Source organism: Carassius auratus, chromosome 28, assembly GCF_003368295.1.
Source record: "Carassius auratus strain Wakin chromosome 28, ASM336829v1, whole genome shotgun sequence".
In the NCBI taxonomy this organism is placed as follows: domain Eukaryota; kingdom Metazoa; phylum Chordata; class Actinopteri; order Cypriniformes; family Cyprinidae; genus Carassius; species Carassius auratus.
The window spans coordinates 24,352,431-24,378,077 of NC_039270.1; the positions used below are offsets into that span (position 1 = coordinate 24,352,431).

The 25,647-nt window shown below is 38.0% G+C and overlaps 1 protein-coding gene across 2 annotated transcripts in view; it reads right to left on the minus strand.

Moving 5' to 3' along the window:
- LOC113047292 (retinoic acid receptor alpha-B) overlaps window positions 1–25,647 on the minus strand; it is a 117,318-nt gene that overhangs the window by 80,804 nt on the left and 10,867 nt on the right. For both annotated transcript variants that reach the window (XM_026208647.1, XM_026208645.1), the window contains exon 2: window positions 2,238–2,309. The gene's annotated coding sequence lies outside the window, so the exon portion shown is untranslated. The remainder of the gene's footprint in view (window positions 1–2,237; window positions 2,310–25,647) is intronic.

Consider the following 25,647-nt stretch of genomic DNA (forward strand, 5'->3'; position numbering starts at 1 on the left):
TGTGTATGCAAACTAGCTATAGGGGGAAGAGATCCACTTGTTTGCCAGATCATATGCATGAAAGGACACACACTGACAAGACTGAGCGATGTTTTCACAACCAAATGAGGAGGGAGGTCTCGCTATTTCGAGTGGGCCGGAAGAGACAGACAGCGTGCCACATTGCACATGGAGTTTTTCTCGTAATGGCACTCGCCTGATTTTGAAGCAACGGCAACAATTACATCCTTTCGCTGCTGCGCACAGTTTTTGAGTCTGACCCACAAATCCCTCTAACTCGAGCAGCCAAAACCAATCTCCCCTCGACGTTTTTTTCATATTCCTCCTCTCGGCGTGCATGAGATGTCTTTTTCAACTGCAGCTACTTCAAAGCGAGGACGAGAGTCCCATTGGGAACGAGGAGGAAGTAGAGAAGATAACATTGAAGTGTTTGGGGTGATGCGCGCTCGCCAAGTTCCCGCTGCAGATCCGCGGGGGGGAGAAACCACATCTTTTCCTTTCTTATAAAGGATGTAAACTATATGCTAATGAGCGAGAGAGACAATGAATAATTTGCAATGTTTTTTAGGAGCTGACGAGGCATTGTGGGGTCATTACATTCCTTTTGATGTGAATCTGGTTTGCTTTTTGTTATTGAGAATTAATTAAATGGCTTGTGAATTGCACCAGAGATCTGTTGAGAGAACTAGGAGTAACTATAAATATGATGTATTCATAAATACTTGAAACATGGGTTTCCAATTAAAAAGCTAAAGTAATAGTGAGTCCGAACCTCTGAGACTGTCTTTCTTCTGCAGAACAAGAGAACTGTTTTTATCCACACATCGAAAGTCACTGGGGACCAGAGCAACACTGGACACTGCTGAGAGTCATTGAATGGGGAAAATAATAACTAAATAAATAAATGAGGGAGTAATATAAAAAAATACGATTTCTTTTGTTTAACTCCAGAAAGAAAGTACATTTAATCACCATCATGAGGCTACAAATGTGAAGTAAAAAGGCTGCAAACAGCTTGAGGCTATAGCCACAGGATTTCCGCAGGTTTTATGAAGACAAATTTAAGATTTTTAAGACATTTTATGACATTTGTATTGCCTGTCTTGAATAATAATTTTATATCTATCTTTATGTCTGTAAAGAAAATGTAAGGAATAAATTGAATGGAATATATTATGTAAAAAAAGAAAGAAACAAACAAAAATCCTTAAGGCTTAAATATATCTGCTCCAATCCAATATAATAATATAACATGGAAATAACCTTTACTGTACTTTCTGATCACGCTGCAGAAACAAAGTTCTTTCGCTGTATTTTTCTTGTGTTTTCCAGTGACGAAGACAACATTCCTATAAAAATCAAGCTACATTTACTTGAGAATTTTTGTTTTGTGAGAAGTTGATAAAAATTATGCAAGTTTATTATTAAAGCACCAGCCAAAGGGATCAGGATTATCATATTCATTCAAAGGAAACCACATTTTCATTCCCCACTGACAGAAATTGATCAATTAAGAATGTTTATGCTTTAAAAAAAAAACCTCTAAGAAAACCTGATTTATTAAGGATGTCTGAAACAAAAGTAAAATACTGAGGAAGACATTATTATTTGCAATGCATGCAGCATTTAATGCCATGGCTTTATGAATTTCAGACTTCCTGCTCTGATTTCAAACCTTTTTAGGTCTGTGGAATGGTGAAATAAGATTTTAAGACTCGCAGAAACCCTGAGCCAATCATTTACAAAGTGGAAAAAAAATGCACACAATCTTCTTGGCATCAAGCGTAGACAAAGCACACAATCACTTTGCATTTTTATAACGGTTCAATACTTGTACTGCATTCAAACACAACTGTGGTCGCTTTAAATATTGCTCTTTTAAGTTGGCAGGGACATGTCTCAACCACCAATACCCAATTCCACGGCCAAAGTCAACTTATTTCAGTTTCAGGAAGACCTTCCGCATCTGTGTGGTAAGAGTGAGGGGATTTATTGGGATGGATTTTGGAGGAGGGAAACAGGCTCCACATGAAGCTCATATCCTGGTTGGCGTTCGAAGCGCTCTTTAAGATCCTACAATCTGATTAGAAGCTACATGGAAATAAAATATGACATGCATCCATTTTCTGTGCTCTTTTTTGACGCCTACCTCATTTATTCTCCATTTCTCCTGCCGTCGAATCCTTTAAGAAAAGGCCAAATAAAACCTTAAAGCCTTAATGACTGAGTAGAGTTACCTGCTGCTGGATTGCTCCGTCTTGGATCTCTTCAGACAGCCAAAGGAACAGCAGCACACCAGAGAGAAACACCTGAAAGAGAAAAAGAGAACAGGCCTTGAGTACAGAAACCAATGGATAGTCTCTCTAACCAGACATCTACTCGAACTGAAACCGACATAGATATTGCATTTTTTATTTTTTCAGGAAGAGGCCTTGACTGAAAAGGGAAGTAGCATATGACATAATATTGACAAGCATAATGATACTACCATATAAAAATCAAACCTAACAAATCAATTCAGTATCGGTCATGATATCACAATAAAGTGAGTTAATGTATTCAAAACGGCTATATTTTGCTATCCTTTACTTATTTGTACTTACATTTATCATATTCTTAGCTTGTTCGTAATTTGAAGTAGTGGAAATAACTGGGTTTTCAATAAGAATTGTAGTAAATCTACTTTTTTTCAACAAACATTAATGTGAAAAATAACTGTTAAGATATAAATGATTGGCATGAGAATACTGTAAGGTAAAAATAAATGCAATTAAATGAAATGAAAGGCTAAAAATAACATCAGCTACCCTTTTCCCAGCGCCCTCAGTATTAATCTATGGCACACTTGTAAAACATCAGATGCATCACTAAATATTTCATTCAAGGACTTCAAAGGTTTCTGCTCCTGACAAAGAATATTCCAGTGAAGTCACTTAAAAGAATCTCTTGTCATCTTGTGACGGGCTTTGTGATTTAGAAAGGAGGTGACAACAAAGAGTCACGTGTTTCTCACAGTTTGAAGGTCTTGATTCATGGTTTGCTGAGGCTTATTTTAGAGGTCAAACTCATCAGGGGTTTGCAGCTACACATCTGATATACGTAGAGGAGGAGAGATGGAAGAGTGTGATTTTTCTTACTCTGACATTCCTGTCTCATCATGTGCTCATGCTTATTGTGTTTGAACGCTTAGTAAGAAAAATGTGACAGTGAAGGAAAAGGTAGTGCATGAGTACCCTGACAACACCACAAATTGTACTTTAAGAGTGAGTGTGAGATTGCATTTGTGGGTGTCTGTTAGCCGAGGAAATGTCTTTAGACTCCATCTTTACTATAGTGAATGTTAGGAAAAACTTACTTTCTTCCTCTAGCAAACTTTGAGAGAAAATACTGTCATTTGACACCTGGACCTTGTTTGTTGTATGTGGTATGTTGTATATGACCTCATCAATCCAGAAGAATCTGATTGGTTCAAAGTTACTTGTCCACTCTCTCTCAACTCAAACTCTGAAACAAGGTGCCTGTGATGCGCCTTCAAGAGCTGTTTGCTCAGGGACACTGAAATGTCGTTTCACGCGGCGCGAAGGCCACATGTGCCGTCTACCCAGTCTGACAAACATGACCAAGCTTTGTCAGCAGGTCACCTGTTCTGTCCCGAGTGCTCTGCTATCAACAGTGGTCCCATCACCCGTCCCGACCTTCAGATGGTGAGAGTGCATGACATTTTAAAGGGTGATGGCAATAGCGCAGAGAAACACAGTGTTCCCATCCCACCAGATTCCTGCTATTTCTGTTATATATAAAGCCGAGCGTCTCCTGTAGAAGGGAGCTCTTCCAGGCTTTCGACATCTCTATCAAGCACAAGCCGGAAAGATGCTTTAACAAAACTCATTGTTATAGCATGATATTTTGGTTAAAATTTGGATAAATTAAAATTACGGGATACAGACTACAACAAAAATTAATTGAAAGTGACATGACATACAGGCAAGTATGGTGACCCTTACCCAATTTTGTGCTCTGCATTTAACCCATCCGAAGTGCACACACAGCAGTGAACACACACACACACACACACACACACACACACACACACACACTGTGAACACACACCCGGAGCAGTGGGCAGTCATTCATGCTGCGGCGCCCGGGGAGTAGTTGGGGGTTTGTCGTGGGCACCTCAGTCGTGGTATTGTTGGCCCAAGACTCGAAACAACAACCTTAGGCTTAGGAGTCAAACTCTCTAACCACTAGGCCACAGCTTCTTTACCTTATGAAGGATGATTTTAAGTAGAAAACTCTCTCACACACACACACACACACACACACGTTTGTTTTTGTGAAAAGTGGGGACATCCCATAGACATAATGGTTTTTATACTGTACAAACTGTATATTCTATTGGCCTTCACCAACCCTTCACCTAACCCTAACCCTCACAGGAAACTGTGCATTTTTACTTTCTCAAAAAAAAAAATTTATAATAATAATTCTGTATGATTTATAAGCGTTTTAAAAAATGGGGACATGGGTTATGTACTCATAAGTCACCCTCTCCTTGTAATACCTGTGTCATACCCATGTGATTATACAGAGTTGTGTCCTGATATGTCAGAAAAACACACCCACACGCACACACAAAAAAAGACTTTAGATGAATTTTCACATCCAGGGTCAACTGAAATAATACAGTAGATTATAAAATCATATATATATATATATATATATATATATATTATTTATTTTTTTACATTAAATAAAAAAAATTTATAAGCGTTCTCTGACTTTTATTCACATTAAGGTAATGAGCATTGGAGTAAAAATACTTTCATTTTTCATTAATAATATAATTTATAATATAATTTTTTTTTTTACATTAATAACCCTAAATTATAGGCGTTGTTTTTCTTATTATTTAAATATAATTTCTCACTTTTTCCTCTTGCTTCTGAGGTCATTAAGTTGTTGACACGCTTGTGAGTTTCATCACCGTATAGATGTCATTCTTGGGTTTATTTTTACCCATTGGTAATCTGCTTTCTAGTCGTTTAATCGCATCTGTCGTGTTTTTCGGATTACATGATGACAGTGAACAGAAATTGTTTTCCAGGAATTAACTGCTATGCAGCTACGCAGTTTAAAACGACACCTGTCATTACATAAACGATTACGCAAGACCGCAGAGCAGAACAGATGCATGGGAGGCACTGGAGTCATGAGACCACAGTTTCCCTCCCTGACCTGAGTCTTTTCAGAAGCACTGGAACAACTTCTGATAAAACTGAGAAAGAAACTGCATTTTTATATATATTATATATATATATATAAATAGCTTATATGCCAAAGGTTGCCAGACACTTTATTAGCTGTCTACTGAGAGAGAGAGCAGAGTATAGAACAAAAGAGATCAGGGGAGACAGCAGAGATTTGTGGGCTTCAGTCTGAAAGGGTGAAAAAGGGGCATCACCTATTTGTCTCTTTAGATTGAGCTTGACAAGAGCAGTTAGAGAGACAGGAAAAAATATTCTAGAAGACAAATTGTCATAGCAGGGTGACTAGTGACATCCACCCATCACTTCCTAATGGATGATGACCCTGTAAAGGCTAAAGGTCACCTTTACCCCCACCCCAACCTGGTCTATCTAAATAGGACCACCCTCTGGTGACACAAGATGAAGCACCTCCACCCGCTGAACTCTGCAAAACAATCTTCTATAGTGGGGGTCCGAATGAGATACATTGGGAGGTCTTGGGGGGGGGGGGGAGTGTATTTGTGTATGCATAAAAAAGAAGGAAAAAGGGAAACAGAGGAAGAAAGACCAAACGGGCAAAGAAATAAAGAGATATAAACAGATATGTACAAGATTGGCAATACAAAAGTCACATGAGTAAGTGTGTATATCTTTCAACAGGGTGACTTTCGGTTGTGTATATTCTTTATGTCAACACCTGTCCAAAATAGCAATCTAAAAATCCTGAGCAGATGGGCTCGTTCACTAAACGACACCAATCTATATAACATAATGGAAAAACAGCCACCAAACTCAAATTACAGGCCTTGGCAGCCATACTGGTTATATCTTTATATATAAGGCTATTTAAATAAAAGACTAAAATATCTAATATTGTCAATGTTATGTTTAAATAATATGTTCCACATCAGGCACACAATTTGACAACAACATTTTCATAAATGGATATTAGCTTACAACATGCAACAAAAATATCCAGTTTATGCATGGGGTCATTCAAGAGAAAACCAACAGTTAACGACTCTAGGAAAAAGCTGATTGCGCTTTTAACTGTAAGGCAGAGCTGATATGTTGAATGTTACAGTTTTGACTTTAAGCACGATCACTTCTGTTTTTAGCCTCGGCAGCCAACACAGGGCAGTGTATGGACATATTGCACAAAATAAAATCTTGAGAAAGTGTCACACAACAAAAAATGTTGACAATCCACCTTTACGCTAAAAGTATTTCAAGTTTTAAAATAATACACTAAAATGTTGTTTGTTTGCTGTGAGAGAATACAATTCTGTCAGATCATGTAGCACTAAAATTTGAATAGAAATATGTAGGCAGTCGGCAAGCGTAGAGTTTATTCATGCATGTGCAAGAACTTCTTCTTTATAAAGTCTCTTTTTCTGCCCAGCAACAATCAGGCAGCCTCACCCTAAACTCATGCCATTGGTTCAAGCTTATAAGTTGAGCAGCTCAATCAAACAGCAACATTCTAAAGTTATTTTTGCAAAAACTAGGACAAAACAAAAGTATTTTACCATAGAAAAGAACTAACATGACTGAAACTGCAAAAAATAATGATCGTTTACAAACAGGTTTCCGGAACAATCACGTCGTTTGTCATTGGTCGGTCAAACAGACAGCCCCGCCCCAAACTCACGCCATTGGCTGAGTCAGTGTTGCTATGCGGGCTGGTCGGATTGCTCAAACAAACAGAACAATGATTTGAAAGTGCTACGGAGCCACAATGTTTACACTGTTCAGGGGGATTTTGCTGACGAATGACTGACTTTTAGTTGCAGAAAGTTACTTATCAATTACAAAATTACAAGTTTCGTTACAAATCTGCCACCTAAACAGACAGAGAGCACCAAAGACAACCCAGACACATCAAATAAAGTCCCATTCCCATGCCGGCCACCAGACAAGTCTACAGACAGGGAGTACCACCTGTGTCATCTGTGTGTAAAGTCCAAGTCACACCTCCCATGGCAGCCAGAACTGTAGCCTGAAATAAGCCGTGAGTAACAGCAGTCGGGCCAACAGGGACGAAGCGGGTGACTAAACGCGACATGGCTCTGGCTTTAGCCGAAATGAGAGGAGAGAGGGGATGAATCACGGGAACAGGCGATCCCTGGAGGGAAGCCCCTGCACTCAGAACACTCCGTCCTTGGGAGCTGAGGATTGATGGGAATCGAGTGATAAAAACCAAACTGTCCTCGAGTCCCTTGAGCCTGAGACTCAGCCGTACTTGCTGAAGTGTGTGCCACAGCCACATGTTTCCCCCTCGGGTTCAGGGGCTGACTCAGGATAGGCCTGTGTCAGGCCTTTGTCTGAACCATTACTCCAGCCGTTAGATGTATTAGAAAGGGAGGCGGATTTGGAAATGAGGCGTAAGATTGAATAGTTGCTTTTAAAGAAACGGGTCAGGCGAGGTGTTTCGGTTAAGAGGGGAGGGAGTGGTGTTGACCAATATACAATAGAGTCATACAATGAGAGAACATGTCAGGATATCAGAAGGTCTCTGAAAGTGTAAAAAAAAAAAAAAGTCAAGCTGCACGTTTTACAGCCCAATGCACGAGGGAAGCGCAAATGTAGATCTGGTATGAAATCAGGAAGCGTAGTGTAGGTGTTTTGAATGCTGATAAGATCAAACCGCCCCCATTTTGGATGATTGTTGAAAGCTGGTTTATTGATAGGTGAGAGCTTCTCCTTTAATTGTCTGCTTTGGGATGGCTCGCAGCACTGTGTTGTCTTCAAATCTTACAATATTGTTTTAATAAAGCACATGAAAGCTCAAAAGAAGGTGGAACATTAGTGTGCATGGAACACTGAGTCTGTCCGATGCATCCATGTTGTAAAAAAAAATCAATATTCCGAGCAAAGCTTTAAAGGGACAGTTCATCCAAAAATGTAAATATGTTATCATTTACTTATTCTCCAGTTGTTAAAAAAAAGTGTATAATTCTTCTTTGTAACACAGAAGAAGATCTTTTCTAAGAATTTTTCATACATGCGTACATACAGTTAAAGTCAATGGGTTCCATTGTTATTTGAACCTTAACAACATTTAAAACGTTTAAAACGTGTTCTGTACTAGAAAGAAAATCATAGAGATCTGGAACGACACGAGGATGAGCTTTCAGATGGTTTATATCTGGTTGTCTATGCATCGTAACAAATCGTAACACATCACTTTTAAAGTTTAATAATAAACCTTTATTATATACTATTCAAATGTTTGGGATCAGCATAAGTTTGTTCATATTTTTAAGAGAAGTCTTCTATGCTCACCCAAGTTGCATTTATTTAGTAGTACAATTGTGAATTATTTAAAACTTTAAAATAACAGTTTCAATATATGCATGATTCTGATAAATAGTCATTTCAAAAGAACAGAATCTTTCTTAACATAATACATTTCTTTGCTATCGCTTCTGATCAAATAAATCATCAATGCATCCTTGAGAAAAGTATTAATTTTTTTTTTTTTTACTGATTCCAGACATCTGAATGGTAGTGTACATACTTGGTCCTCTATATGGGTGGTGCCAAAGCAGCTTAGGTCAACACACCTTTTGCGTTCCGTCAAAAACATGACTTTACTCATGGCCACACCTCAACCTTAAACAATTCACCATCACAGCACTATGATGTGACAGTCAAATTTACACAGTACAGAATAAGTGCACTCCAAACAGAACAAACTACATCTGAGTTAATGGACTCTAAATACTAGAGGATACTCTAATAAGACACTATAAATTCAGTCATTTTGTTTACTTATGTGAAAGTCTGTCCCTACACATCGGTAAAGTGCCTCAGTGGTCTATAATAAATTGACAATTGTGTAAGTAGCCATATTGAATTCCTACTAATACTAAGCACAAATCACGAAAGACACACACACACACACACACACGCTCTTCTACATACCAGAAGATAGTTCAGTTCAAGCCAGTGACCGCACATAGTGGCACTCCAGCCTGAGCAGGTACATCTCTTTAATAGGCTGCTATCGACCAGCTACCCAGACTCCACTACATGCAGATCGATTCTCTGCCCAGAAACAGCCTCTAGAGACTGAGCTCGGAGGCAGCGAGGAACGGTGTGTACGCCTGAGTACTAGACTGCATTTCTGAGCTCTGTGGCGGTGCTCTCTGTTCTGTGTGTCTCTAAGTGGGGAGGAAACCACATCTTAGAAAAGATGGTAAACAGTCTGGTGCTGTCGATGAACTTGAGAGAATCCATAGAAACGAATTATTTATTCCAATCTTTTATCAATCTGAATTTCCATTCAGTGTAACATAACAATTACACGTTTGTGTTTATGCAAACAAAATAAATGTTTGACTCATTAGCTTTATTTGGAGAGGACCTGTTATCCCTGAGGAGGTTGTGGAAATGTGTGTAACACAGATGTACAGTCCAAACTGAACGTCTGCTTTTCCTCAAATAACCTCTGCAAAAAATAAATAAATAAAAATAAATGTGGCTTCTCAAAAATGTTAGTTATAGCTGCTTGGTGATCCTTCATTTAACCTTTTGCTAAATTTATGGGTAAAATGACAGTTCATATACTTCTGGTTTTGCGGTCATCCTCACACACACACACACATATATATATATATATGGAGCACAAAAACAGTCATAAGTCGCTGGGGTATATTTGTAGCAATAGCCCCAAATACTACATCGTATGGGTCAAAATCATTGATTTATATTTTATGCCAAAAAATCAATAGGATTTTAAGTAAAGATCATGTTCTATTAAGATATTTAGTAAATTTCCTATCATAAATATATATTTATTTAAAATAAATTTGATTAGTAATATGCATTGCTAAGAGCTTTATTTGGACAACTTTAAAGGTGATTTTCTCAGTATTTTGATTTCTTTGCACCCTCAGATTCCAGATTTTCAGATAGTTGTATCTCTGCCAGATATTGTCCTCTCATAACAAACCATACATCAATGGAAAGCTTATTAACTCAGCGTCCAGATTGTGTATACATTTCAATTAAAAAAATATATATACCCATATGACTGGTTTGGTGGTCCAGGGTCATATTATAAGGTATAATATCCAGGTAAAAAGGTATGTTCTGAGGAGTTTTGTGTCAATTTCCAATGCAAACACAGTATTATTCGATACTGCGATCATTTTTTACATGCATTAAATTCACAGCTTGAATGGAAACATACAGACTGCTCAGAACAGCTACTGTAGCAGCAGTGTCAGGTGTTCATTGACTTCTTCCCTTAGATAGACAACGTTCAGATTATAACAGGAACAAGTCTTGTTTATTTCAATTGGCATCATGACAACAGCATCCAGATCACATGACCATGAATAATGCCCACATCCAGGGAAAACGACAGCATTTCCAATCCTGCCTGAATCGGTCCATGAATACAGAACCTCAAAGGTTGTTTTGAAATCTAATCCCGTCTGAATAGTGCTGTTGGCTCTGTCTAGGATCTATGACACATCAGAGCTCATAAACCTTTCCTTTGCAAGAGCTAATCACAGCCAGACCGTGTTTCATTTGAGGAGTTTGGTTAGTGTGTAGAAAACCTGCGCATTCAGAGTAAGGCGTGACTAATCTCGCCGTTTTAGCCGGAGCTGTATTTTTTAAAACTCTGGAAAGTGGGGCAGCGAGCTGTGCCATGAAAAATTGAAACTTCCCCCCTCCGGGCCCATGAGCATAAATAGAGAGGCCTTCGTCAGTCTTTCCCCCTCTAGGAAAATCAATCCTTCTCTCAGACTTGCGCTATCGTTGCGTGAAGGTGAGGATTACAGCGGGATTAAATACTGGAGACTCCTGCCCTGCCCAGGGAACCAGATTTCCTAGATTATAAATCAGCCTGTGCCTGCTGGCGCTGCTGACAGGAGCATTGTTCAGTTGTTTGGAAGTACTCAGTCAGAATCCAGTCTAAATGCTAAAGTCCAGGTCTATATAGATAAGACCGTCTTAAGAAGGAAGCCTTAAAGACCTTTGAGACAACATGAACACCAATGCAATGGCTCTGGTTAACTAACAAATCTCACTTAAAAACGTGAAAACTGTGGTTTTAGGGTAGTATAGAAACTAAAACTCCAGCTTCAAAACAACATCTTGACGGTGAATGTAATATTTCAAATCTTACCCAGGAGCAAAACGGTTCATAAATCCTTAAAAATACAACCACTTTGGTCTACTGGGTTCCTTTTTTAAGCTTCGCACCTCTCAAAAATGAAAATTCTGTCACCGTTTATTTATTACTCACCCCTATGCCATTGAAACGTAAACGCAAAATGAGATTTTCCATCCAACAAAAGTCCAAAATGACTGTATGAAAGCACTGTTAAAATAGTCCATATGTACTGTATTTGTCTTTTGAAGCTACTGTATGTGATGGCTATGTGTGATGAATAGACTGAAAGTCATTTTTCACTCTCAGATCAAATCATTCATGCAAATGATTATGCAGCGCTCAAATTAAATATGGTGCAGATTTCACGCCATGACGCTTGGTCACAAAACACAGGAGAATGAATTATGTTTGAGAGTGTTAATGTATAAGCTGCACCATAAACGCCATATTTGTTTTGAGAGCTGCATAATGATGTGCGTGAATGATTTGATTTGAGAGTAAATAATGACTTCAATTTCATTCTGTTCTCACAAAGCAATCAAGCAGGATTGGAATACAGCGCATGAGTCACACGGAGTGGACCTCTTTTATGCTGCTTTTTATTGAGCTTGACAGCCAAAGGTCACTGTTGTTGTGTGCAAGAGTGCTGTGTAAAGATTTTGCAGAATTCTCCTGTTGTGTCCCACGGACAGATTAACAGAATATGAATTTGGAGTGTGAAGACAGATTGTTAATTTTTGGGTGATTTGTTTCTCTCGGATGTAGTTTAGTTTTGTCTAGGGGCCTCTCTGTTTATAACAGCTTCTTCTAGCACTTGTTTTCTCCAAGTTTCTTCTTTAAAATCTTTTTGCCGATTTGTTTCTCAACTACTTCTTATTTATATGCCCTTTGGGCTTATTTTTACTTTCCCTGAATTATAATTTTCAATATTTGTTTCATCTTTATGCGTATTACTTTTGTCCAAATAAAAAATACTACTAGTCACAACAGACATTTCCACAGGGTACTAAAACAACAAAGAAACAACATGTTTTGAGTGTTTCCATTGGGATTCTGAAGCCTGTGCATGATCTTGCACATTATGATTCTGAACCAATGAAGAGGAAGGCTTCAGATGGACCCTGACCCAATAATTTATGAACAGAGGTCATTTTATAGCTGTGCTAACTTTGTGGCGATCATTAAAAAGACTTGACTGATTGGCTGGACAGAAGGAGATAGCTTTCATCATCCCAACAGGATCCTATGCAGGAACACATTTCTATTCTCGAATAACCGTGGGTGACTTATGACAACAGTATCTGACGAAAGGATCATGAGATGTCCACAGGTACAGCGTGTACAGCTGCAGGTCAGGACGTGAACGCTGAGAAGTACATTTCACTGTGAAAGATTCAGCACTGGCAGATTCACAGATTTATCAGCTGGAGAAACACAGCGGTACTGCCAGCGCTGTACAGATGTTGAGCCACATCTGTCTTCAATCACACATTAAAAACAGGGAGAAGAAGGGTAGGGAATACAGGTATTTGGCAGACGCGGAGCAGACGTGTCAAACTGAATTACTGAGGGAGAATTGATGGGCTTACAACAGCACAAAACCTGCAGAAAAGAAGCCCATTTGATCGTCTCACACAATACACAAAACACATAAACAAGATGCACTGGCAAATCAACACTCGTATAGCTTTATATTGAATACAAACGGGGCAGAACATTGTGAGGCGAAAATCTTAATAATCTAGAGATTATTATCGCAAACAAATTGCTAATGAACACTGGTTTGTAGCACAAATGGTTCTATCTTTTTTTTGCTTCTTTTTTTCCCCCTGGCTTTATTTTTGGGGCGGGGCTTAATGAACCAGAAGTCTCGCACATCTAAAGAAAATGGCTTACTTCCATGTTGAAAAAAAAGGTGCATATCCTCCAGGGATGACCTAAGTAGCTATCACATTTTGGTTTACTGCAAAACATAAGCTCTGTGACCAATTAAAGTTTATGGTCTTGCTCATTTTGATCTTTACAAATAGACAACTTTTTTGAATTTTTGAAGTAAAAAGCAAAAGACTGTGCGCAAAAACCATGGTCACATGGTGTTACCACCATGAAGCTTCCAGCCAGGCTTTATATAAAATAAAAGTTCAGTTTTGTTTCAAATCTAAAGATGGAAAGTTGGAGTTAGTATAGATTTCAAGAGTGCAATTATAAATACCACAAGGCTGTAAAAGCGGATCTAGCAAGTAGATGAGTTTTCCCGCTCAGTGCGATGATGTTTAACGTCACCGACAACCTCCGTAGCCTCATATAGCCACTTGTTAGCAACTGCCTTTTTCAAAAATTGTGGAAAAACTAAATTGTTATAGAATGAAAGCTTGTATTAACCACAGATCTAATTTCATTAAAAAAAAAAAAAAAAAAACTACTGATCCTTTATGCTGCATAAGGTTCACTGACTGGGTTCTGCACTGTTTTGAATGCTGTCGTTACCACCAACAAGGAGTACCATGCAAATGCGGTTTTGTTTTGTAATTAACTTGGGAGTTTCGCAAGAATTCTTAACTTAAGTGATTGACAGCTTCGGTGATTATCCCCCTTCAGAGGAGGTCTTTGTTCACTTTTGTATATACCGTATTGACACTTTAAATAACAGTTTGGTCCATTATCATTAAGAAGCCCTATGAGATTCTGTTCTCAACAACACAGAAAGAGTATATAAATCGCTACACGCTCACAATGACATACACTTATGATACCATGCCAGAATGAGGTCGGGGAAATGATGCAGCCCTTCCAGCTGGGTTTTTTGTGGCTATCAGAAATGTAGCATAATCTCTTGGGCTAGCAGACTAGAGTGTTTATTTTACTAGACTGAGACTCATAAGCCAATCCAGACCACACGTACTCCGCTCTCCTCCACCCCACACTCACTCACACCCTCGATCCAACACACCCTCCTAAATCATTCAGTTGTGCTCACAAATCACAAACACACAGTCAAAATTAAACACGCTAAACCCAGCCGGCGATACAAATGAGCGGAGACAATGTGCATGCACAAAAAGACAACAGAACAATGACATAAACAGCTTCTAAACCTTACGTACGAAGCACGCAAACACACATAAAACGCCTGAGCACACACACAGGTGCTTTTCCAGACCACACACTCCAAGCTGGGCTTACTTCATTAGACTCGGTGTGCCAAGGTAAGCAGCCAAATTAGGGCCCTCTTCCCAAACTAGAGGGAAGGGTGAAGGATTTTCCATGCTGCGGTTGAGAGCGCTTTCTGCCCCTCTACTGGAACTACACTGGAATTGTCTTCGTTCATGAAAATCAGAGTCAGTTTTAGGGGACCACTGTGCCTTGCATCTAAGTACAGATTATCATTAATCATCTGAGAATATACTGCTAAATACTAGTCTAATTTGATCCCGATCCATCTGTACCAGAGTCTTTGGTTTTAGCTAGAAGCTGTACCTAGCAATTTGCTGGACTTACCAACCGATTCATGTGTTCCCATTTATGTTTTATGCGTGTCCCAGAGTAACTTGGGAGATTATGAGCAGATACAGACATTGGGTTCTGTCCCAAATGGCACTCTAAGCTCTTGCGGTCCTCCTTCAAGTCTATACTTTGTGGACGTAATGCAGCACTGACTGTTGAGTAACAGTGCCTTTCAAGAAGTCAATTTACTCTGCGGCCATATTTGCAACGCCTCCGGACAGCTATTCCAGGCATGAAAGTCTAAACTCCTATCTATTTTAATATAGAAATACTCCGATTTCAAAAACTGCTCGCCAAACTCACACTTAAATAACATACTTCAAACCGGCAACAAAATTAGACATAAACCGTTTCATTAAATGTAGGGTTTTTTTTATTCTAAAATATGGAATAAAAAAAAAATATTTTGCAAATGTGCAGTTTGTGTTATCAATAAGCAACTGGCTTTTATTAAAAGCCTGGATTTCTTATGCTGTGCATTGCACTTTTTCCTTCATTCGTTGTAATATGAGTATACATACATATTCATACACACATGCATTATCTTTGGTAATAATCTGCTGTGACACATCAACATTTTAGAGACTATTTTAAATGTAATCTTTAGATTGATAATCTTTATCAAAACACTGATTTAAGATTTAGCAAAAATCGCAATAATTATCCCTTGTTATTCATGTACATTATAATGTTGCGATTCCTAAACCGCATTGTTGAATTTAAAACTATAGATTTTATTTTTTATTCATTACTCAAAATATAGGATTTGAATTGCCCAAATATCAGTTATCATTCATAGCATGAAAAATAATTATTAACCATTAAAACCCACTAGAGAGAGGGGTCAAAGCAGGAGGCCAGGATGACTAAGGAGCAGATGGCGACAGGAGTCTTACTCAAGGTCGCAAGGAAAGTGTAACAAAACAAATTGGGAACTGAGGAATTTTAAGTAGGGAATTTCAGTTTATGCTGGTCTTACAGCAGAGGCGACAACCTTAGCAAGACAATGGGCCATAAATCAGCTTCTCTGTTTGCCAAGAGGCAACTAGAGACGCAGTGGAGCTATGGTTTACTCCTTTATCCACTTCAGGAAAAGTCTAAAAGGCCAAACATAACACACACAAAAATCACAGTCATGCAACTGATCCACTCCTTTTAAAAGACCAACCTATCAATAAATGAATCGAACATGTCTTTAGGTCAAGATGAATAATTTGCAGATGAATTAAACCACTCGTACACAAGCACACGCATAAATATGAAATGTGGGGAAAGGATCATCCAGAGGAAAGGCGACTCACTGTCACCAAAAAGGGGAAGTCTCTGTTAAAACAGAAGTCATTGGCGTACTTAACACCTCTCAAATGATTGCCAAGATCCCAGGCGTCTCCTCAGAGCACTTCCTACGCTGGTGCCAGTGGTGTGGCGGCACTTCCTATTCCAGAGCCTGCTCCACAGGATATCCTGTGTCTATGGTATCAACGAACCTCACGTGAGGATGCCGGCCAACCTCTACTCCACTCAGGGGAACTTTGTTCCTTTGAGTATTTTGATTTTTTTTTTCTATGAAACTGGAAACTAATGGTCAGTCTGACCGGTTTTCCTGGATTTGTGTGACTACTTCACATTACATTCTTCATCTAGTTTAGTTTCCCAGTAAGAAGCTTCATCCAAATTCAACCGTCTTGCATAACAACTGACATTTGCCTGGTTTCAATAAATTCAAAACTGTTCTTATAGAACTGTAACATGCTGTTGTTTGCCTCTCATTTTTTTGCAAACGACTAACATTTAACATTAATTAATAAGAGAAACACATACTGTATACTGTGTTACAAGGCACTGCGGCAGCATAAACAGAAAAAAACTAACAGTTTTCAAAGTATAGAAACATGCATTAATATGAGACTGTACAAAATTGTATCTAATTTTTTCAACATCTGTCCTGACCGTACAAAGCCGGCAATCCGTTTAGCATTCACATGATGCATATGGCTGCCAACAGATTATTCAATTGAATAAAAGCATTACATACAAATATAAGTAAAATAACCTAGCAAAGTGCTCTTACAAAGAGCAGCTGCACATTTTTGTTTAACTGGGATATACTTCGACTCAGATTTTTCCATTGGAAGTGTAGTATTGCTTGTTTGTACAAACTGAGGGATGAATCTAAATGATTTTCTGTGGTAAACGACAGCACGCCACAGATGTTGTCAAGACAGCTTAACTCGTAGTGAACCAGGAACATTCCAGCTGTTGTCTTTAAACTGTGGACTGAAATAGTCTTGTACAGCCTTCGCTTCATTGATCAACATCACAGTGTTTTCTTCACTGAATCCATCAGCTCCAGCGTGACTGCATAGCAAACAACCCGCTACTTTTTTAAACCATGAGTATGTCCTTACAGCACGCAATCAAGCAAAGCACTTCCTTTTGATTTATTCAACCCAGTTTCCAAGACATCTAGACCAGACAACAGGACATAATGATCCCAACCGTGAGCGCACTGAAACAGCCCAAGAATTGCTCTCATGGCTCATCTTGGCTCCATTCTCGTCCCCATTAGGAAGGTCTGCTCCATTGTCATGATAATCCACCAAATGACCTCTCTTTTCAAGGTCTACAGAGTGTCTGAGGGAGAATAGAGGAATCATACATCACATCATAGGACACATCTGTCAGACCTGCCACCTGTTAAGTCTCGTCCTCATGAGAACGCGTCCCTCAGATCAACCGTACTACTCATCTCTTCCAGAAGGATCACACAGAGCTGAATCGATTGTCTGGGGGTCTAGAATTATCTAAAGAGGTTTATCAAGCCAGGCTAAATATACAGAGTAACATCCTCACGGGTCTAGTAACACAGAGGATCAACTGGGCTTGTATTTGTTGTGCAAGATCAAACATTTCTAAAGCAGACAGTGATCAAAAGTGTGTTTTGAAATGCTCCAGGGGGATAGCAAATGAGTCCAGTTGGGAAAAATAAAAGTAAGTAAATCCAAAATGTTTCTATTCCCATCAGCTTACACTTTATGGACAAAAATAAATAATAATAATATATAATATATATATATATATATATATATATATATATATATATATATATATATATATATATATAATTATATAAATTGTAATAATGTAAGACAATATTACATTTTTTTTCTGTATTTTTGATCAAACAAATGCAGGCTTGATGAGCAGAAGAAACTTCTTTCAAAAACATTAAAAATAGTAATGTTTCCAAACTTTTGGTCTGTACTGTATACATTATCCACTTCAGTAATGGAAGTCAGTGGGAACCGAAGACGTTTGGTTACCAACATACTTCAAAATATCTCCTTTCATGTTCCACAGTAAAACGTAAGTCATACAAATTTGGAATGACATGAGTAAAGACAGAGTTTTCATTTTGGGGTGAACTATTCATTTAAACCCTTTTATATTCATTTCATTAAATCTACTGTAAGACATAGACTTGATGCCACAAATCAGATTGAGCTTATGGAAAATGGACCTGCAGAAGTCTCTTTATGGATCGGTTTCAACTAACCAAACACTTTGATACATCTGCCAATCACAACATCTAGACTTCAGAATGGTGGTTAAATTAAGTTTCCACTTGCATATATACTCTTAAAAATAAGAGTTCTTTGTTGGCATCTATGGTTCAGTGAAGAACCTTTACCATCTATGGAACCAATCCAATGCACAAAAGGTTCTTTGTAATGTGCGTGTAATGTAACCGTTTACCCTGTTTAATGTAACCCTTTTGGAAACTTTCTTTTTTTTGTATCATATCCCATGGATTCAGAGCAGAATCTCCCACATCACTTTTCAGTCATCATACTGAATTAACAGCGCCAGTATAACTGTAGCATGAGCATGTGTCTTCGAAGCGAGTGTGTAACATGTAGTGTCTTGTTTAGATAAACTATATTCCTGGGCCTCACTACTCATGGATCTCCAAGCTTTGGTAGTTTCTGGCAAGATGAAATACAGAAAAACAAGCCCCTATGAAGTTTGAAGATCTGCAGTAGAGGAATGCGCAGGATCTACTAAGCTAAGAGCACTTTTACATGCTCGCCATTATGAGATGAGGGCAGTCTGCCATGGCTGGGTTACAACTTCGAGAACTAGTGTCCATGGCGCACTGGGGCTATAAATCAAGAGCGAGGGAACCAGCGCAGCGACACTTCTGCTCCAGATTTACACACGCTATCTGGGTTTTACGAGCACACTGAGCAAGGAGAGGAGCCTTTGAACTGTTGTGTCATGCTGCGAGGAGGCTCAAAGACGTGAAGAGGCCCACTGTCATGCACCTCCAAAGATCAGTGGCTCTGTCTGACATGTCCCAACAGATTTTCCACCTCTGAACGCAGACCACACAGTCGGTTTGTACTGAGGACCAATACAACAACACTAACACTTCCTAACACAACAATGATTAGCATTTTCTCAAGCATATTTTTCTGTCACAGTGTCTCTGTGTGTAAGATTTCTTCCGGTCAAAGTTCGAGCAAATCGAAGGACTGTTTTAGGAGTTCATTTTATGACACTCTTTTTTATGTCTGGTCTAATCATTTATTACAAAAATACATGTTATTCATACATACATTATAATGACTTAAACTGTAAATTGCATGTTGTGTTACCCACCCAAAACTTGATTTTTTTTTTTAATGAATAAATACTACATCATATTTATAAAAATATATTTTTTTAAGTTTATATTTTACTTAAAAAAAAAAATTATATATATATATATAAAACATTTTTTTAATTATTCAGATGTGTACACTCATATGTAATTAAGATAAAGTCAATCATTTAAACTTTTTCTTTTAAAAACAGTGTAAATGTTGCTTAAAAAAAAAAAAAAAAAAAAAAAAAAACATGACTACAAAAAGTCTAACCACTTTTTTTAAACAGACAGTCCTTATCCCGGACACTTATCTGTCACGTTTCCCTGCAGAGAAACATAAGCCAATAAAAAAAATAAATAAATAAAAAAACAGGACACATGAAACATCTAAATATGATGTGTATTTTAAAGGTTAACTGCTTTTCTCTCATTTTTCCTTTAACATTAGTATTTTAGGGCTGGAAAAGGTGGTTGCGGCTCCCGAGGTCTGGAAGACATATTACAGTAGCTGTGAAATCATTTAGTAAATTTGGAGTGTGGTGGGTCTTTGAGTAATTGTATACTGATGGCCCACCTCCAGCGTGACATTGTTAATTCACCCTCATTTGGTCATGCACACAGACAGACAGAGCACTTAGAAAATCACATAAACAATTCATAAGTGTGTTCACTTTACTTTAATTGTTTCCATTTATTGAACCTGTCACGTTCATCATATCACATCATCTCATTTTATCCGTTACTCCAACTCTCCCTCCATTACTAGAGGCCTGCAGCGAACAAAAAGAAATGCAGTCTGGATTAGGACGACACTGTTCACTCCATCTGCGAAGTATGAAAAAGCATTCAAGCCATGTCTGGATCATGATGGTTTGTTTCCCTAAAGATCTGCTTGTGCGCTGGGAAATAATGCTAACATTGTGCACACGGAACAAAGAAAAACTCTAATGATACTTAATCAGTATTAGTAGTCCTAAAAAGCCCATTTAGCGGCCTTATTCATTCTTATATTTGCATTATTTTATGCATTTTACAAAACACCAAAAAGCGAGATCTTTAGCAAGGTTGCAACGCTCAAAATTTGTTGCAATTATTATTATTATTATTATTTTATCCTTTATTTTTATTAACATTAATTTTGCTTTTATGTAGGGCTGGGAGATATAATGATAACATCACGAGCATAATTAATTGCAATATAATTTTCCTCGATAAAACGACAAAAAGAGTTTGATAAATGTTCAATATACTGTCCTGTTTATGTGCCATAAGGGAAAAGAAACAGCACAACTCATTTGAACCACAGCACATGGACCGTTTATACAATTTACAAATCAGCATAATTTACCATGGTTTTACTGTAGTAACACTAACTGCACCATGGTATTGTGGCAGAAATATGGGACAATCATGAGAAATGTTATGTTATTATTAATGAATTTAATGCATTAAAGGAGTAAGGGAATATAATTACTGTATTTTCTTATGATTAAGCTTCAGTGTCTTGGCTTTTATAGGCCTACTAAATGTTTTTAGACTAGCGTTTTTCATACAAATACCTATAAAAAATAAAATTATATATATATATATATATATATATATATATATATATATATATATATATATATATATATATATATATATTTAGTATAATTTAGTGTGATAATTATCAATATCGACTGATATGAATAATTTTTTTGCTATATCGTCCAGTCCTACTGCTATGTTTGAACATAATGCAATTTCAATTGAAGTGACAAATGTGAACATACAAGTAATGTCCGTCATCCTGAAAACCTCACAACCGTTTAACTGTGCACTGGATGTGGATATGACTTTCCCCCTTCGTGCTATTGGGGTTTACAGAGCTAATCCAGACGTTTTTACATTCCCTGCACCAAAATTGCTTAAGGGTGACTGAGATAAATACGCCACTAATGGCAAAAAACAACGGCTGCAGCAAAGCCGTGGTGATTTCACGTGACAGCGGTCCATGCAAGACTCGAGAGGAACCTATTATACCACAAGCTACTAATGTAGAAACCAGCGTGTTCTGAGAGGAAACGAAAACACTGTCTCATACTCACACACTGCATGGTCAAGTACACAACCCTGCTCTCCTCTTCCCTTCAAATTTCATTCTCTTCCTCCCGGCAGCCAGGGGGGCAACCAGGCAGACAGAGCCCATTAACACCGGCCGTTAAATAATGACAGAGACCCGGCGCCGCGGCTGGCACACTGTCAAAGTGAGGAGAGAAGGCCAGAGCAGCTTGTTTAATTTACCTCCACCCATCTGTCTCCCGCTGCACAGCTCATGAGCGAGAATCCACTATGACACACTCACTATTCCTACATCAGAGACATGCCTAAAAGGAAAACGTCCCATCCGATTCCATTTAGATGTCATAAATGCCATGTTTTGGTATATATATAAGTAAAAACACAAAGTGAGCGTGTCACGGACTATGAGTTCTTGTTTCTCGTGAAATCTTTCCGGTCATTAGAAGCGAGCGTGTCCTTGGATTGCATTGCCCAAGGCTGCATGTGATGCCACTCACAAGGCAATGTGTTCAAAACAAAGCTATGTTACTTAGCTGAAAAGCATGTTTTACAAAGGAAATCGTGACTGACAGGAAATAAACACACCTACTTCCTGCTTCTCATTCTGAAGGTTTAGTCATCGATGTCTTGTCTTAGTCTAGAGATGTTTTAGTAACACTGTCGACGTGTGAGCAAAGCCTGGGTGGCCTTTTCTTTCAAATATACACATGGATGGGCAGACATAACATCTTTTTATACATTTACCAGGATACAAGAAAGTAGGCCATGTGGGAAAATACATTTTTTTTTTTATAAAAATTATATATATACACACGTATGGAAAAATGTAAATCATTTACTCTCTCTTGGGTTGACCAAAAGATTGACTGATTAATCTCTCTTAACACAAGTGGCTTTGAATATTAATTGGGCTAGGAATATACAAATTTTAGGCTCAGCTGACTAGGATCATTGGCTTCTCTTGGAGACATTTCCATAGTTTTTTTAACTATTTTTAATTTGGAAACGTGTATGGCACAAAAAGCTCAGATAAACAGCTCGCCTGATGTTTATGAGCTGGGTTTAAAGGGTTTTTACCATGCTAACTGTCTAACAGCTAAACCTAACTAGCAAATTTAAACTTTGCAGATAAAATAATTAAAAGCAAACAAACAAAAACTATAATTAGCTGGATATCACAACTGACTCCTACTTACAAAACATGCTTTGACTAAGGATAGGAACTCGAGTCGGCTAAGTTATTTGCGTAGGGTATCATAACAGTACTATAAAAACTATTGGCGATGGTATGATAAAAATCTTTAAGGTTTCTTAATTGTAAGTCGCTTTAAATAAACGCGTCTATGACTAAATGTAAATGAGGTGGGTAAAGAAAAGTTACTTGAAGGAGAACTGAAAAATAGGAGCTGCAAGCTAGACACTTTGGCTGAGTCAGAAATGCTGAATCTAGTCACAGTCCACACCAACAACAGAACACATGTAAAGAATACAGATGCAAGTAAAAATAGAGACAACGCCACTGGAAGGGTGTCAGAGGACAGGTTGTCTGTTTACCAAACTGACAGTGAAAGTCAGGTAGACTATAAAAAAAGAGAGGTGAAAATATCCCATTTCAAGAAAGGTCAGCAATATTTATTGCCCTTACATGACAATCTCTGCAACTCTGGTAAAAAATCTACTTTAGGTCTAATGAAGCAGGGTGAGTGACCTGACGGAGTCCCTTAAAGATGAAAATCTGTGACCAGAAAGAAGACAAACTGAGAAATATGTCAAAATACTGTGGTATGTTGTTTATAGTTGAACAGCGGGTAGAGGTAAAAATCATCTGGACTACTTTTTTATAAATATTATATGAAAGACTACTGAAAAAAAATAAGAATAAAAATTTTCCAGTAAACTACTGCAAGCTCATCGTTCCAGTTTGTAACCATCCTACTCAGTGCTGTACGTATATGTGGTGTTCACAGCCAGGTTTAATTTCTGGTCAAATTAAATTCATATTAAATTTACGATTATGGAGGTTAAAAGTCATTTATTCACAGCTGCATGCTTTCTGAAAAAAAAAACACAAAACAATGTCAAGAGATCAGTATCAGTGACTCACACTCGTTATGAGTACGAGGGGGGAAAAGCACTTGAGAACTTTTAAGTAATTAGTAATATTAACAATGAAATATCACATTTCAAGAAAGGTTTGTATAAATCAGTTTTATGCGTTTGCACTGGTTAAATATATTAAAAGCTTCTGTAGAAAAAAAGCTCACTCTTTCTTTGTAAACATTGAAATGTGTTTGTCTATGCAAATCTGACAGCCAACATCATCTCTGATTGATTATTTGCTGACATGGATCATTCTATTCAAGTTTGACCAGCAACTCAGAATCTTGTCTTCTCAATCTACAAAAAAAAAAAAAAAAAAAAAAAAAACACCGATAATGTAGTGTATATAGAGCACATCAAATATGGTAATTTCAAGCTTCCTTTTTTTACAAGTTTATGTACTTGTGTCAATAAAATTCTTAAAGAAAATCTGTTTGCAAATAAAGCAATTAGAACTTTTCGGAAAACTTGGTTTAAACTTCATATGGATTTCTTTTGCAATGTCTATTCGTAGCTTGAAAATGGTTACATAGACTTCAGATGGATGAACAATCTTTATTTGTGTTCCAAAAATGAACAAGAGTCTTACGTGTTTGGACCAACGAGAGGGTGAGTAAATGATGACCCAATTTTTGGGCGAACTAAGCCTTTAAAGAGAGGGATCCAAAATATTTAATCATCAGTTCCGTCAATTTAGAGTACTGTGGACAATTTGAAATGATTAATGAGAGAGTACGCTAAAATCCATTCACTAGAGAGGGGGGCGGTGGAATAGAAAAATAGAGAGAGGCATGTCACCTAGTCATTTCCAGCGGTGTGGAAATGAAGTCTGTTAAAAATCAGATTTCTGAAAAAAATGCCAAGGACTTGGACATGAGACAGCACCCTGATTCAGTCAGCTTTGTGTTCCCCTCCCCGCTATTTTGGAATGCCAGAGAACATTAGAGAGCCCTGATGGAAGGTTTGAGACTAACACCGCAGGAGGTGATGCAGTGAGCATGCACATGCTTTCATGAACGGAAAAATCAAAATGTCAAGCTTTGTGGCATATGCCTCTGCAGACGACAGGCATGAAAGGGGCAGCGCTTAGAGGAAGTGAATATCATACCCATTCCTCTTTCTATTGCAGACAGATTGGTTGAGGAACTTCCCATTTAACTGCGAAAACAGAACTAGCCCAAAACACCTCGCTTCTTACACCATATGCTGAATAGTTTCAATGCATCACAAGTGTGACTCATTTCATCCTCTTATTATTGCAGTTAAACTGATAGTACACTCCAAAATGAAATTTCCGTAATCATTTACTCACTTCTCACGTTGTTCTAAATGACTTTTTTCCTTCCGAAGAACGTAAGAGATATTAGACAGCATGTCAATCTCAGTCCCCATTCACTTTCACTGTAATAAAAGTCCCTTATATTCTGCCCAATGTCTCACTTTGTGTTTCACAGAGGAAAGAAAGTAATACAGTCATGGCCAATAGTTTTGGCAGCGACATACATTTTGTGTTTTGCAAAGTTTGCTGCTTCCATTTTTTGCTATTTTCCACGTTTCATGTTATACTGAAAAAAAAGATAAACATGTCAAGTTCTAAAGGCTTTTATTGGCAAACAATATATGAGTCAATATTTCCAGTGTTGACCCTTGTTCTTCATAACCTCTGTAATTCACTCTTATCATGCTGGATATTATCTTCTGAGCCAAATTCTGACTGATGGAGATCCACTGTTGTCATTAGTTCTCAGAGATGATCACAGTTTGTGGGCTTCTTCTTGTCCACTCACCTCTCGAGGACTGACCACAGGTTCTCTATGAGATGGAGATCTGGGGAGCTGCCTGGCCACGGATCCAAAATTTCAATGTTATTATCTTCTTTATCACTCTTGCTTTGTGACATGGTGCTCCGTCATGCTGGAACATGCACGGATCACCAAATTGCTCGTGGATCATTG